A 15,692-nucleotide genomic window follows, 5' to 3' on the forward strand; every position below is an offset into this window, starting at 1 on the left:
CAATCCCATACCCCAAGAAGGTAGATTCTGTAGGACAGTACACCGCAAACTACAACACCCAGAATACCCTCCTCCATCTGAACTCAGGGGACGATCGGACTGGATGGAGAAACTGTGGGTATACCGAAAGAAGTGCCTCGACTTCATCTCCCACAATCCCCTGCCTTCACCTGAGTCTCTCCGCCAATGCCAATATTGGATACCCCAGGAAGACAGCCTCCAGCGACCTGAAACTACATTTCCCATGAGGACAAGGGCTTGGGCCTCCTGCTTCCCTGGTGACCAGTAACCAATAAGAAATGCTGCAGCGGCCGCGATGTGGGTGAGAGTCCAGCCCTGGGCCCGAGTGCCGGGCCCACGCCGGCTAGCGAGAGGCGGGGAGTTCAGAAGACAGTTGCGTGGTGTGGGGCGCGGCGAGGGCACTACGCTCTCAGAAGCTGTCACGCCGGCCCGATTTTCCGCGGCAGTATAAGGAGTAGCCCCTTCGGTAGCCGGGGAGCTGGAGGTCAGAGAGGCAGAAAGCCCGAGCGGCTGTGGTTGGGGAGTGTGGGACCGAGGGGCCTAGGGAGGAGGGTGCTTCCGGGCCGTTGTCTTCGGCGCCCGACTCCGCCCAGCTCCGCCTCTGCCGGGGAGGGGGTGTCGGGCCTGGGAGTCGGGGGTGGGCTGCTGAGCCCTCCGCGCCCGTTTCCTGGAGCTTGGAACCTCGGGAGCGCGCGCTCTCTATTTCTCCACCTAGTCTGCAGTCTTTAATCCCCCAAGACGCTATCGTGTATCCTCGCTCCCGTCCTGTACCTCCTCCGAGATCTGAAGTTAGGGTTCTTGACCAGGGTCTTCCCTAGGCGGCGTCTGGACTCCCCTTACTACTTAGAGGAGTTGGATGATCTCTTTCCTCGCTTCCCTCAATTTACATTTCAGATTTGGGCACACACCCTTTCTAACGTACACACTCCCCAATTTTCTCTGGGGGTGTGGGAATTCCTCGCACGCTCAGGGCGTGACTTTTTGTCCAAATTTCACTTTTTGCTTCCTTGCTGGTGATATAAAGATCGTCGCCATCTCTTTATTGGCCCTTCCAACCACCCGCCCCTGCCCTGACCAGATCTTTGGAGTGGAAAGGGTTTCTCCTTAAAGTTCAGTGCAGTGTTCTGGTGAGAGTCAAAGGCAAGTTAGACCGATTTTAAAAACCAAGCGCTATCGAGGTTTCTAACACGACTCATAACAGCACTAAGGTTGAAAAAGATTTAGGGGGCACACAGACTGTGGAATAAAGTAGACTGTGCGAAACAGACTGTATTAATTATTTTATTATTACAAACGCGTGCAAAAAGTTTCTAATACTGATGGGCTTGGGGGTTGATATATGTAAGGAAGGTCAAGCCTAACCCTGGAAATGCTGTAGTTTTGAAATTGTCATCTTCCAGACCAATCCGGGTATGCTTTCTGGAGGACTTGAATTTTAATTTTGGCTCCAAAGGAGTAAATGGGATTTGAAATGGGCAAAGAGGAGGGAGAATGTGCTCTCTGGAACTGGCGTTGGAATCTGAGAAGGGTATATAGAAGAGGGAGCATTTTTATGAAGGGTGGGTTTGCCTGACTGCAATAAAAAGGTGTCATGAAAGAGATTGGGGTCATAATAACAGGACACTTTAAAGCATCCACATAATTTGGATATTATTCTGTATCAAATAAAACTAAACACAAAAAATTAAGATTGGGTGATTTTTGTTTTTTTCATCCTAGGGGAACCTGATTTGAGATCATTTCTTGGAGAACACAAAGAAGTGTGGTGGTATGTTCCAGGTGTGAGTTTAATTTATACCCAAGAAGAACTTTACCTTATAGACTGTTCTCTTTGTGGCTATTCTTAGCTACACTTCTATAGTTGTCATTTTAAAGCCTGGTGACAAATTTATTAAGAAATGTATTTGCTCTCCTTATGCATCATATTATCTGAATTGTAGTCATTTCATTGGGTAACAATAATGACTCCTATTTATTGAGCCCATATAATGTTCCAGGTGCTATCATAAGCACTTTGTTGCATTATCTTAAGAGTCTTATGAAGTAGGTACTATTTTCCCCATTTTTCTAGAAGAGAAAACTCAAACTCAGAGAAGGTTGTTTAACCTACCCAAAGTCACATAGATTGTAAGGAGTTGAGCTGGGATTTTGGTATATAGATTTCTGGCTCCAGAGCCCATGCTCTCTCCACCATGGTTTGTTAGTCCCACTGTTCAATTTTCTTCTTGACTTTCTGTTTGTGGTAAGGAAAGATTATTGTCAGGTGTAATTGATCATCCTGGCAGAAACCCAAATGATTCACTTTTAGTCTCTATGTCAGTATGTGTATGCTGTAAAGTGGCTGCCAAAACTGAATTAGCTTCACTGTTATTGCAGCCGTAGCTAATTGTGTCTTCCCAAACTATATGGCTATTTCTGAATCAGGTGATTCTCTTTAAAAAACGTGCCTTACATGTAAGCTATTTGGGCCTAGATAGTCCTTTAGGTTTTATTTTATTATAGCTTTTATTTTAAGTGACTTCCTAGATCACTAGGTCTCCTCCATGACCTTTGCTCACAGGGATTATTCAGGATGCAACAGAGTATGAGAGCTTTTCCTGGGTGTAGCTGGGGAGATATATGCCCATAATTCTGAGATAATGTAGCGTGTAATATAACACTAAGAAGTACAAAGTGCTATCAGAAGAATAAAGGAAGCAGTGACTAACTGTAAGGGAGAATCAGGGAGAAGCCTTCTGTGAGGAGGTGACATGACAGGTCTTGAAGGATAATGAGTTCACCAGGCAGAGAACAGTAGAGGGGAGGCATTCCAGATTAGAGAGACAAGTCTGTGAAAGACATTGGGCTGTATAAAAGCAGAGCATGTCCCTTCAATATTTTGGAATTCAGCATGACTAGGGTATAGCTTGTTTGGGGAAATGAAGGTATAATGGTAAAAGAGTCTGGAAAGATACATTGGGTCTGATTTGTGAAGTTCCTTGAATGCAATGCTAAGAAATTTGGATGTGCTTCCATAGGCTATTGTTTTTCAAACTGTAGAGCATCTGCCACTGGTGGTTATGTTGTACTCCCACAAACATTTTAAATTTCAGTAATTATATATTCTAATGTGTCTCATAAAAGGTAAAGCTGAACTACGTCTTTAAATGTAAGGTTACATAGGAAATGGCTTAGGAAAAATGTAAAGTGAACAAGTTTAAAGTTGATTTAAAGACAAATGTTAAGTAAATAGTAGTACCCATGATGTGTGACTATGATAATACTCAAATGACTCAAATTTGGGAAGTACTGATAGTAGACAATAAAAAACATTAATATATTTTAGAAGACAAGCACCATGATGAGGTTTTTACTTTAGAATGTACTGGAGTGGGCCATGACCAGTTAGGAAGCTAGAGATGATGAGGACCCAAGGTAGCCACATATGAGAAGAGGCAACAGATATGAGAGCCATTTAGGAAGTAGAATTAGTAGGACTTGGCTGACGGGAATATTATTATTCTATCAATGTCATCAGAGTTATTTTTTAAAAGTCTATATGTCACTTGCCTGTTATCCTTTAATTCTAAGATGAGCATATTATTGCTCAAATCGGGCCATGTACATATATGCATTAAGGTAACAGTGGAGGCTGTTTTCACAAATGGGTTTGGATTACACACAAGCATCCTCACTGCCTTACTGAGTGTCCTTAACACCAGTGGCACAAATTTCCAAAGCACTGGTAAGGAATATGAGTATGATCTGTGACCCTTACTCATCTGAGGAACTCCTCCTTCAAGACTCAGCTCAAATATCAACACCTCTTTGAAGCCTTTCCTGCAGCTCTCCCCGCCCTCCCCCACCACACACAAACATATACAAGCATACACAAAACAGTGTTAGGCTCATGGCTTACATAGAACCCTGCACTTACCTCTGTCCTAGGCTGTACCACACTAGTGTACCAGTCTGTGGATGTGTCTGTCTCTCCCCAAGACTATGAGCTCCTTGAGGGCAGTGGCCAGGTCTCATTCATATCCACACCCATAGCATCCAGAACAGCCCTTGGCATGTGGTAGACACCTAACAAATGGTTATTGGATGAAAAACATGCATAAACATGAATATAACTCAGAACTTTGGTACCAGAATGCCAAATGTTACAAAAAGATTAGCTGTTTGCTACATTAGCTGCTTTGGCTAAATAAAGCAGTAAATTAAAGTCACCTGAATGCAGAACTTCTCTAGAGGTTTCTTTTCTTTTCATTTAAACTCCCCCCCACCCTGACTCTCCTATGGTCACCTTACCTTTTTCTTTCTCATCATTTATCCACCCAGCCACCTGTTCCGTAGGCCTGCTCGTTGCTTTGCTCCTCTTGACATAGTTCACATTGCTGCCGTCCCAATACTCTGCCAAGGATCCGTCCCTCATTTCCACCTACAATCCAGTTGACTCCATCCTTGAAATCACTCTCAAATGGGTCTCCTACTTACAGATACTGCTAGTGAGACTGTAATTTGATACAGCCCTTCTGGAGAGAAATTACCAATGTGGATTAAAAATATTAAAATTGGACATAGCTTTCAACCTACCACTTCAACTTCTAAGGCTCTATGCTAAGGAAATAAATGTGGTGTTTCCAAAATTTTATTTCTCAGGATGTCTATCCCAGGGTAAAGAAGGAAAATAGCATTTTAAATGTCCGTAATACTAGAGATTTTGATTAAATCAATTATCGTGTATCTGTAGCATAGATTACTATACTAAGTGGCCATGTAAGTGGATGTTACTAAAAAATATTTAATGATGTTGAAAGTTGTTTATGATATATTAAGAGAAAATTCTCTTTATAAAGCTGACAAATCCCAGTTTAAACGCATACACATGTACATGGGCACACACACACACACACCCCCTATGTGTGCATACATAGGAAATCATTATCCTATAATGTTAAACACAGAAAAAAATTCAACAGAGGTTTGCTATAAATAGTAAGATAACATGAGTCCTATTTTTAACCTTTTGCATATTTTTTTAATCATTTGTAATAGAGTATTTGTTACTTAAAAACATGTTTTCCGCATGTGTCCTATTATTATTGCCTTAGTTTGGGGTACACCGCTCCCCAGCACACCCTGCAACACACCCACACCCACACACACCCCCACACACACACACCCCTTCTAGACTGGATTACTACTGTCTCCAGCCTGCTTTCCTTCTAATCCATTCTCCACCAGTGCTGACAGAATGATTTTTCTAAATCACAAATCTGAAGCTATCCGGCTCTGCCCATTGTCCTCGAGATAAAATCCAAACTTCTTAGACTAGCTTATAAAACTTTTGAAAATCAGCTCCCTGCTTTTCTCTCCAGTGTCACTTTTTCCTCCTATGGTTTACTTTTTCTTGGTGTCTTAGGCCAGTACCTGGCGTATAATAGGTGTTTACTTAATGCTAGCCAGATGTTGATGCATATTGTATGGGTTAACTATTCTGTGCCAGGATTTCATTTCATTCTCATAGTAAAAATATTAAATACATACAGTAGTTATCCCTATTTTACAGATAAGGAAAAATAGTTAAATACATAAAAGTGGGAAGAAAAATCATCATGATAAATAACATTTTTCAAAGGAAAAATTAAATCCCCCCCTGCTGTATAACACAGCTGTATTTGTTTTTCTGCAGCCCCTGCCAATCTTAGCATGCACACAGACTTTGTTCATTCCCTTGGGCAAGTTATATGTGACCACGGCATAACAAGAACAGTCCAGACTGACATGATCTCACCATGTCACAGTTCACATTGTGCTAATGTACAGAGCTCTTTTCTTTGTGTACATAACACTTCATGCAGGACAGACAGAAGAGCTCCGATTGCTCTGTTTTTCTTTCTGTTTTGAAATTCTATGTCTTTAGGGATGGGGATGTCAGTAGAGAGCTACAGAAAACTGTGATAGAATTGAATGTACAAGAAACAATGTGTCTCATGGGAGCCAATGTCATTGGTTAATTTATTTTTTTAAATGTCATGTAGATGTATTTTCCAGCAATCTCTCCCCAGGGAAGACCTTGGTTGAATCCAACTGTTAATCCTATTTACAGAATGCAGCCCATGCATGCACTATATTCCTGCATTGTTAAGTGATTTTAGACATATGTGGTGGATTACCATAACGACATACAATCAGGTGAATATGGGATATCTGATTTTCTCTACAAAATATATTAGTGTTCATATTGTCATTCAGGATCCTGCAGCGTGGGCTTTCCTTCATTTGCCTTACAAATAATTCCCATTGTGCAAAAATGGATGCTTTTAAAGGACAGAAGTCCTAAGCACAAATCATTTGAATAAAATGACTTTACTTTGTAAGGAATTGTCACTGTTAAATACTTCAAGAAAAAGAATCTATAATTCTCTTGTTCCATGAACAAATAAGTTGAACATAGAAATTACAGATAGAGTTTCAATTCATTTGCCGAATTATTGTGGGCTTATTATGTGCAAAGCACTCTGTTAGACACTGTCCTGGATACATAAAATACCTTCTTGTAATGCCTTCCAGACAGAGAGACAGAGACAGATTGATCTCGTGTACATACAAGAATGAGTGTGCAAGAGGAAATGAAAGAGAAGATTTTAACAAGCAGGCTTGTCATATAAGTGAAAATCTACGCGGCTGAAAGTTGGGATATGTACCAGTAGGGACTTACTCTTTTTTTTTTCTCTTTCCTCTGTGGGACACATGGGCAAAAATAAGCTACCAGATAGCTGATAAGCAAATGTTCTACTTCTCTGTTTACAAACAGTTTGAGAGAAGGAACAGTGACTTTCTGTACGTCTAGCCCTGCACAAGCCTGCTAGTGATGTTTTGAGAGTTATGACTATGTCAGCTTCTCCAGGGTTTCTCTCTGCTGCAGAGATTTGGCAGACACCTCAGACAAATTTTATGTCTCTTAAATCTTCCTCAAGCTAGGCTTGGCTCATAGATTTATATGTACAACAAAAAAGCGAAATGTTTACCAGTTTGACATTTTTGAAGATCAAAACAGACTAAGTTTTTTTTAATTCCGCATACACCTCAGTTTAATCTACAGAAGGGGCTAATTGCTTTTGCTATTTGTTTAAAAACAGCTGAAATGTTTACTTTGCAGAAGTGGCAATGGATCATATGTCTAAAGATTTATACTCCAAGCCTCAGTGTTGCTTCCTCTTTCTTGTGCCTACAGGCGTCAAGTTTTGCCAAAGTCTTCATTTTCTTTTTTCTTTTTTTTTTTTTTTTTTTTGCCTTTACTGATACATAATATAAACCAGTGCAGGATGGGAGGTGCTAGGAAATATATTAGCAATCTAGGAGAAAAATAAAAGATCATTTTTATTAGCTCTGCTCGGCCCCCTTTTTGGCTCTCAGTTTTTCAGTGGTTCCTTACCCACAAAATATTGTTCCTTGGCATAATAATGACAGGTGAGAATGTGAACTGGGGAACTTTCAGTGACTATTAACAAGTCTGGTCCAAATGTATCTGTAGGCAGAGCACAAATGAAAGTTTGGCTGTAATTCAGAAGAATCAAAACACTGTGTGGAGAATGTTATATAAACAACTTTCCTTCAGTGCTGAATTATGAAAGGTAACGATGGGGAAATCCCCACTAAGGGCCCTTCCTGTCCGCTCTAGCTGCCCTTCTTTTTAGCCAGCAACAGCTGCCAGTAAGAGCTTCCTGGGGTAGAAAGGTCCCACAGGAAGACCCCATAACCTGTCCTCCTACCACTTCTGCAATCAAGTTCTCAGACATACTTCACTGGGATTACTTTGGTCACACAATATTCTAATTTTTACCTTTCAAGAGATGCTGAGTTTGAATTCAAGGAGCACTTGATATTCAAGCTCATTTATTCAATAGACATTTGAGCACATACACAGGACCAAACCCTATGGTAAGTGCTAGGAGTACAGTGATGAACTAGAAGTAGTCCCTGCCTACCCTTAAGGAACTCACAGTTAAGTGGGGGGAGATAGACACCTAAATCAATAATTATATTACAGTGGGAATAGTATATTACTCTAGAAAAGAAATACCCTGGAAACATGATGGAGGGAAGAATTATTGCTGGAGGTGGAGAAGTCACAGACCAGAGTCTACCTGTTCTGAATCACCAAGGATGAGTGGGCATTGCCTAGAAACAAGGTGGAAAAAGATGTGGTAGGCAAGGCTTCCAAGCAAAGGGACCACCGACACATGTGAAGCAGTCACATGTGTGAGAATGGATACTTTAGGAAAAGGTAAGATACTGTGTGTGAACCACTGGGACTTGGGTGAGGGGGACAGGATAAGAATCTGGAGACAGGTCTGTGTCCGGTTGGTGAGGGAAGTCTGCCTGCTAAGGAGCTTGGCCTTTATAGGCGGGGGGAGCCAGCTCAGAGTTTTAAATGTGGGAATCGCATGATTGGATTGGAAGATTGGCTTTATAGGGGGGAAAAAACTAGAGACAAAGTCCACCTTATAGTTTGGCAGTCTTTGAGAGGTCTTACCCTAATCACTTGCTGCTATTCAGCAATACCGTCCCCACTAGGTTTTCTTTCAGTATCCAAAAATCACTTTGAACAACAGTTTCCTTCTACACATACGACATACCTTCCTGTACTCCTTCGCATGTTGCTTAGCTGAATATTCATTTTTCCAACTCAAATCAATGATCTCAGTAGTGATTGGGGCTTGATTGCCATGAAGGAAAGCAGAGATTCAAAGCTTAGCAACTTAGTTTAAAAAACTGTATGAGGCTTATTTATTGCTTACTGAGTCAGCAGGGCTAAGCTGAGAGCTGGGCAGCTCCCCTCGGGAGCTGGGGGAGGGAAAGGAACAGAGGCTGAAAAGATGACAAAGTGGCTGTTAAAAAAAAATGGGTAGCATCCAGAATGTTGAAAATCCCTAAAGGCCACATCCAGATATGGGAAATAGAAGGGTCAGAAGTATATGAATAGAAAACAAATATGTGTTGAAGTTACCTGTGCTCAAACAGATTATTACTATGTAGCCAATGTGTTTTAGAGCATGTTCTTTCCCTGACTCAGATACTGTAAATGGTTTCCCATTATCCATAGGATGAAGTCCAAACTCCTTAGCGTGGCCTTCACTACTTTCCGTAGTCTGGCCCCAATCTACCTTGCCAGTCTTCATACTTCTCTTAACAGAATTTCTCTGCTCTAGCCAGCTACCCTTTCAGACGCTGCTTTGGCATTCCCTCACCTGCACTGTGAGTCTCAGGACAGGGACTATGTTTTTTGTCTCTGAATCCCCCAGAATGCCTAGCATAGTGCGTCTTGCATATAGTAGGCACCCAAGGTAGATCTGTCGGTTGATTATTGCCCCCCACCTTCATTCTTTCCAATTTCTCTACTATTATTGACCCAATATCCACTCTACTAAAAATGGCAAATGAGACATTAGGTAAAAGGGGCCAGTGTTCAACAAACTATCTTTTAACTTTCTATTTTAAAATCATTTTGGGGCGCCTGGGTGGCGCAGTCGGTTAAGCGTCCGACTTCAGCCAGGTCACGATCTCACGGTCCGTGAGTTCGAGCCCCGCGTCAGGCTCTGGGCTGATGGCTCGGAGCCTGGAGCCTGTTTCCGATTCTGTGTCTCCCTCTCTCTCTGCCCCTCCCCCGTTCATGCTCTGTCTCTCTCTGTCCCAAAAATAAACAAAAAACGTTGAAAAAAAAATTTTTAAAAAATAAAATCATTTTAACTAGAGAAAAATTTCACAAATCATATAGGACTGTCATCTGCCATCCACTCAGATTCACCAATTTTTTAACATTTTGCCTGATTTCATTTATGCTTCTTTATATAAATATGATATTTTGTTCTGAAATATTTGAAGTTGAAAAAGCTATACCCTTTACCCCTCTCCTTTATCCTCAACCTTTTATGATGAAAAAATTTAAATATACAGAAAATGTGAAAGAATTGTACAGTAAATACCCTCTATGCACACCATTTAGATTCTATAATTAACACTTTGTTCTATTTCCTTTATCACCCATCTCTCCATTTATACAACTTTTTATGCATTTCAAGTAAAGTTGCAAACAACTGTGCATTTTTTTCTAAATTCTTCAGTATGTATGTCATTGACTGGATGAACAAACTACTTTATGCTCTGAAATCAACCAAATCATCTTGTTTTAGCTGCATTTACTGTATTGCCAAAACTCCAGTCTACCTGTATATCTTAGATCTATTTGGCCATGGAACACATGTCTCTTCAATTAACTTTTAGATGTCCCTCTACTTTAGCTAGTGCAGTGCCAGACACACATTCCATAAATACGACTGGTTGCTCATGAACAGACACAGAGCTAGAGCCATGAAAAGAATCACAGTAAAACTAGAATAAACCAAGGGCGGATGGGAGTATATGGGAAGTGGGCCACAGGGGAATAGGAGAGAGAGAAGCTAGGGCTTGAAGAATTAGGGGAAGAAAAGGGCCTTAGCCCACTTGGTACTTCCAGCAGTACTTCTATCTGCTACTTTCCAACCCTCTATTTAGAAGGATAGGTTCTAGGGAACTGGAGACAATTGCTGCTCAGCAGACCACATGACAAGTCTCCTTACTACTACTTAGGCACTGCCAATTAGTATATTCATGGAGCCTCATGAATATGCTAATCTACAAGATGCAGCTTAGAGGGTATGGGTGGGCCACTGAAAACTTGATTCACACTAAATCTGTTCTATAGGCCAAGGAGCACTTGAGTTCAATGAATCCTGTTTTTCTTTTTCTTTATAACCTTTCCTTTCTTTCTCTGTTGCTTATGAGTCCGAGGATAGCTCTAATATACGTTTATTGAACAATTTTATGTCAAACACTGTGCTAGCTGCTATCACATCATTAATGCTTTACAACCACTCAGCCAGGCAGGTACTACTTCTTTTCCCATTTGCCAGATGAGAAAACTTGAGACTTATAAGCCAGAATTCTAGCAACTGAGGTTTTTCTTACTCCAGAGCCCAATGGTCTTAACCACATGTCTGATGAAATTTTTTAAAATTCTCAGGTCAGTATAAAGGCAAGGATTTTTTTTTTTTTTTTTTTTTTGCTGTATTGACTCAGCAGGTAATTTATTCACTGAGCAAGCCCAGTTGAATCACTGAATTAAGAAGGAATTCAGTCATTCAGAATTTAATCATTAGAGTGTTAGTATAGTAATGGATTCAGATTGCTTGAGTTCAGGTCCCAGTTTTATCACTTACCAGTTGAGTGAGAGGAAGCAAGTCACTTAACATCAGTAAACCTCAGTTTCCTTACATATAAAATGCAAGATAGTAATATTGAGCACATAGCTATGTTGTGAGAGCTAATTTAAAAAAATAATGTAATGTATCATGCCACGTCTGGCATACAATAGGTGCTCAGCATATTCTAGATGACTTTCTTTCCTTCCTTTTTCCCTTTTGGGGTCAGACCACGCACCTGTAGCTGTCCTTTGAAGAAAACAAATTGCTCCTGGAATGCTTTTTGAAGAGAAATATTCTGAAGAGGAATATTAGGCTGACTATTCCCAAGGCTAAGCAAGCACAGTTGCCTAACTCCTATGTGAGCATGTTTCAAAATAAGCTAGAAACAGAAACCATTAGGAGAGTTGTAGAGGCCCACCTCCATGATTCCTAGAAATTAGGGCCAGATTGTGACAAACGTTTTCTATTTTGTCACGAGAGTAAATGTCACAATTGTCATAGACCATTAGACCTGGGATATTGATAATCACATCCCAGCTGTTCCAAAGCAAGCAAGCTGGGATTGAATGAGTATAAGTGACTGGACCAAGGTCAAACAGTAGAAAAATCAGGAGAATCCAGTTCTCCCGACTTCTTATCCAGTGTTAATTTTATGGTTCCTTTGTGGGTTCTTAGGCAGGTGAAACCAAGTCTTGATGTGTGTGCTTTGCAGGAATGTGAACTGATTGGACTCAAGGGTTTGGTACAAGTTTGATCGATTCCGAAAAGTTGAGAGCTTTTTTTTTCTCTGCTTGAACTCAACTCACTAGTTGTTGCTTTCAAACTGTTAGCACTTCTTTTGTTTGAGGTTTAGCAACTTAATGTTGTTTCTTCCTGTTTTAGGTTCATGGTTTGATTCACATTCTTGGTTCTTTGCAATCTTCCACAGGGGCATTTGTTTTGACAAAAATACTTAGAATCTAACTAAGGTGGTTAGCAATGGGAATTCATTTGAAAAGGACAGTGAGGCTTGGTGACGGCTGCTGAGAAGGAGCTTGGGTGGATTAGGGAACCGTTAGTGCTTACATTCTGGAGCTTGAAATCAGGATAATGGAAACATTGCAGCGGTTCTTGGTGTATATGTTAATGTGTTTGTTTTTATCAGGATGCTCGGATGCTTTCAATTCCATTCTTGCTAATCTGGGTTGAAACTGCTGCCTCCTACTTCATTGCCTTTTGATGTATGCTCTCACTCATGTTCTTGATGCGATCCTCATCTTTGGACTGTGGGAAGGAAGCTAACAAAAAATTATCTTCCCTGTACTTTTCCCTTTACTTTGAGTGGCCCTTCTGAAGAACTTGTGGAATATGAATTTCAAGCTTATATATGTGGAAGAGTTCAGTTGCAATGCCCAAAGACAGAACTCCTGATTCTGAAATACAACCTTTGTTCCTTTCTTACCAATGTGGTTTTAAAAATCTCAGGCAAGTCTCCTTTGCTGAACCTGAAATGGGGCGACACCTTTGTTAGTGGCCAGCCATACCACAGTCAAGGCTGTATGTGTGTGGGGGGGAGGTTTGCAGTGAGGAGGCCTTTCGAGAACTGTACCCCGCCTGCCTGACTTTCCACATGCCAAATGAAAGTGAGTTTTGGTGCTAGGGCTGTCAGTGCTTTTTCAAGCGGTTGACTATTTACTCATGCATTTAGAAGGCTAGGATAGGAGCTGTGGTGGTAAAAAGGCTATTCTCAATACCTCAAAAAGCAAGAATTTTCTAGGAGGTGAGGTTTTGGGTGAGTCCAGCTAGTATTTTTCTGCTTAAAAAAAAAAAAAAAAAAACAAAACTTCTCACTTTAGATTCATTTGCTCTTCTTACCTCCTTTGTCTTCCTGCTTCCTCTCTCCTCCCCCGCAACCCTCCCCTCCTGTTCCCCTTTTAATGCTTCCTCCCTTTTATTTATTTATTTATTTTTTTTTTTAACGTTTATTTATTTTTGAGACAGAGAGAGACAGAGCATGAACGGGGGAGGGGCAGAGAGAGAGGGAGACACAGAATCGGAAGCAGGCTCCAGGCTCCGAGCCATTAGCCCAGAGCCTGACGCGGGGCTCGAACTCACGGACCGCGAGATCGTGACCTGGCTGAAGTCGGACGCTTAACCGACTGCGCCACCCAGGCGCCCCAATGCTTCCTCCCTTTTAGCTACCAGTCACCCAACTCTTTGTGAATTATATTATCCATTTCCCCCCTTGATTTAACATAGATTTTGGATACATATTTTACTGGCATTTTCAATATTGGCAATGACATTCAAAGGGGCAATTAGAAAGTTTTCTTTCTTCTCACAGGAAGTGGGCTCAACACTTGTTTGCGAACACAGATGGTATTAGAGGGGGCCAAGGGGAGCTGACATCTGATATTTCTGCTATAGCGCCCACTTTTTTTTTTTTGTTTTGGCTGCTTCAGATTCAGCCCATGTGGACAGACACACACTTGGGTAACCACCATACAGATGGAAATCAGGACATGTGGGATTTGGCTGAACCAAAGGTCCCCAAACATTGCCTGGATCATTTAGTGCCCCAGGTGTGGCCACCCCAGGACTTCATGTGCTAAAATTGTGTCCCAGCTTAAACCAGCTGGTCACTGTATATATAGTATCAAGGCAGCTTGGAGCCTCATAAAACATGACTTTGGATTTTTACCTTGTGGATTTAGATTTAGCTAATCAACCTGAATCCTTCCACACACCCTGGGCAATGAGGATATACCAAGTTAAAAGAAAGATTTAACAGAAGGTGATGCTCATTGTCCTGTAGCTTGCATTCTAGATGGCACATAATATTAGACCATACAAAAACAACTGAATTGACTTTCCAGAAAGCAAAGAAGAAATTAGAGGCTTCAGTTTCTTTAATAAACTTTTGATGTATTATGTATCAGATTTAAATTTTTTTCTTTTAAGACAATTTCCCTTCTGTGGCATTTTAAGAGCAAACAATATTTCCTTCCAACTTTAAAATTGGAAGAATTGAGAATTATTTTCATGAAATTATATTGGGTCTTTCTTTTTACTTATGTGATAGAGGCGCCTGACTTCAGCCATTTAGGCAAGATTTGTTTTGGAGTATAATAATAATAATAATAATCATCATCATCATCATCATCATCATCATCCCATACAATTTTATAACCCTCTATGATTTACAAAAGGGTTTTCATATCTATTATCTCATTAGCTCTTCATAGCAATCCTGTGAAGTAGTCAGGATAGGTACTTAGATATAAGTTATGTCAAACTTATAAATAAGGGAACTTAAGCTCAGAGAAGTTAACTGACTTGTCCAAGGTAACACAGCTAGAAAGTTGTAGAACTGAAACCTGAACCTAGGTTTCCTGATACCCAGCCGCAGTATTCCTTCAGTTGTGTCATGTTTCCTTCCTAAGTGACTATCTCCTTTTTGTTTCTACTCATCATTAATCTTGAAGTTGGTCTAAAATATGTGCTTCAGTTTAGGAGATGAGTAAAACTGAAGCGTTTACAGGCAAAGTGCCTTATTAAGGCTGTCTATGGAGAGAGTTGTGCATATAGCTCTTAGCTTTTCATCTTGACTTTAACTATTTTTAGGTATACATAGGTTGTTTTCCAGTGTTTAATATATGTCCAAAAGTTGTGTGATCCAGTGATTATAGGTGTGAAAGCTGTACCTGGGGAATGGGGTTAGGGATGAAAAGTTGGCTTAAAATAATTAGCTTCCTGCCTTTTTGTTAAAAGATGTCATGTTCAATATAATTTAATTTCCTCATACTTCCTTTGCTTCCAGGCTTTTAAGTACAATTCTTTAGGGGAAATTAGCAAATGTTCATTTTGAATGTTGATTTCTCGGGAACAAGAGTAGCTAGAGGAAAGAGAAAGCAGAGGGGTGACTGACTTTTCATGCTCTGTAAGTGTGGGGAAGCAGTATTTCGTTTGGAGCTGTGAGCTAAGATTTCTTCTAAGGCATGCAAATCGTAAAGTTCTGATTTGTCAACTGCATGCTGTTTCTTTAGGCACTGATGTATGAAATCCCGAACGAATTCTCCGATGAACATACTGCTAATTGCTTCTCCACCTGCTCTCCAACCTCCTCCTCCCCACCCCCTCCACTCTCAATTCAGCCTATAAGTGTCCGTCATTGGAGATGGATGGTGACACATGCAGTAATAGCAATTCATAAAAGCCAGTTCCAGCCCTTGTCTTCAAGGCTCCTGGATTTTCCACTGCCTGCTTTTGTGTAAGTGAAGTGGATGGAAGTGCTACTGGCATCAGAATCTACCTCCCTATGCTCCGTTGCTAGAGCTCAGTTGCTCGGCTGGAGCTGAGCTAAACAGAAGCATCGGATCTAAGCTGAATTGTAACTAGGTTTTTTTTTTTCCTCATTGGGGGTGTGGGTTAGGGGTAGTGTGTAGTGGGGTTTGGGGTGCTTTG

At 40.9% G+C, this 15,692-nt stretch overlaps 1 protein-coding gene across 8 annotated transcripts in view; it reads left to right on the top strand.

Moving 5' to 3' along the window:
- Positions 1-296: 296 nt before the first annotated feature.
- ENOX2 (ecto-NOX disulfide-thiol exchanger 2) overlaps positions 297-15,692 on the top strand; it is a 273,070-nt gene continuing 257,674 nt past the window's right edge. For 3 of the 8 annotated variants that reach the window (XM_081792317.1, XM_081792318.1, XM_081792320.1), the window contains exons 1-2: positions 297-505; positions 1,741-1,800. The gene's annotated coding sequence lies outside the window, so the exon portion shown is untranslated. The remainder of the gene's footprint in view (positions 506-1,740; positions 1,801-15,692) is intronic. The other 5 variants (XM_081792311.1, XM_081792315.1, XM_081792319.1 and 2 more) reach the window with 3 other exon arrangements.

Source organism: Panthera onca, chromosome X, assembly GCF_046562875.1.
Source record: "Panthera onca isolate mPanOnc1 chromosome X, mPanOnc1 haplotype 2, whole genome shotgun sequence".
In the NCBI taxonomy this organism is placed as follows: domain Eukaryota; kingdom Metazoa; phylum Chordata; class Mammalia; order Carnivora; family Felidae; genus Panthera; species Panthera onca.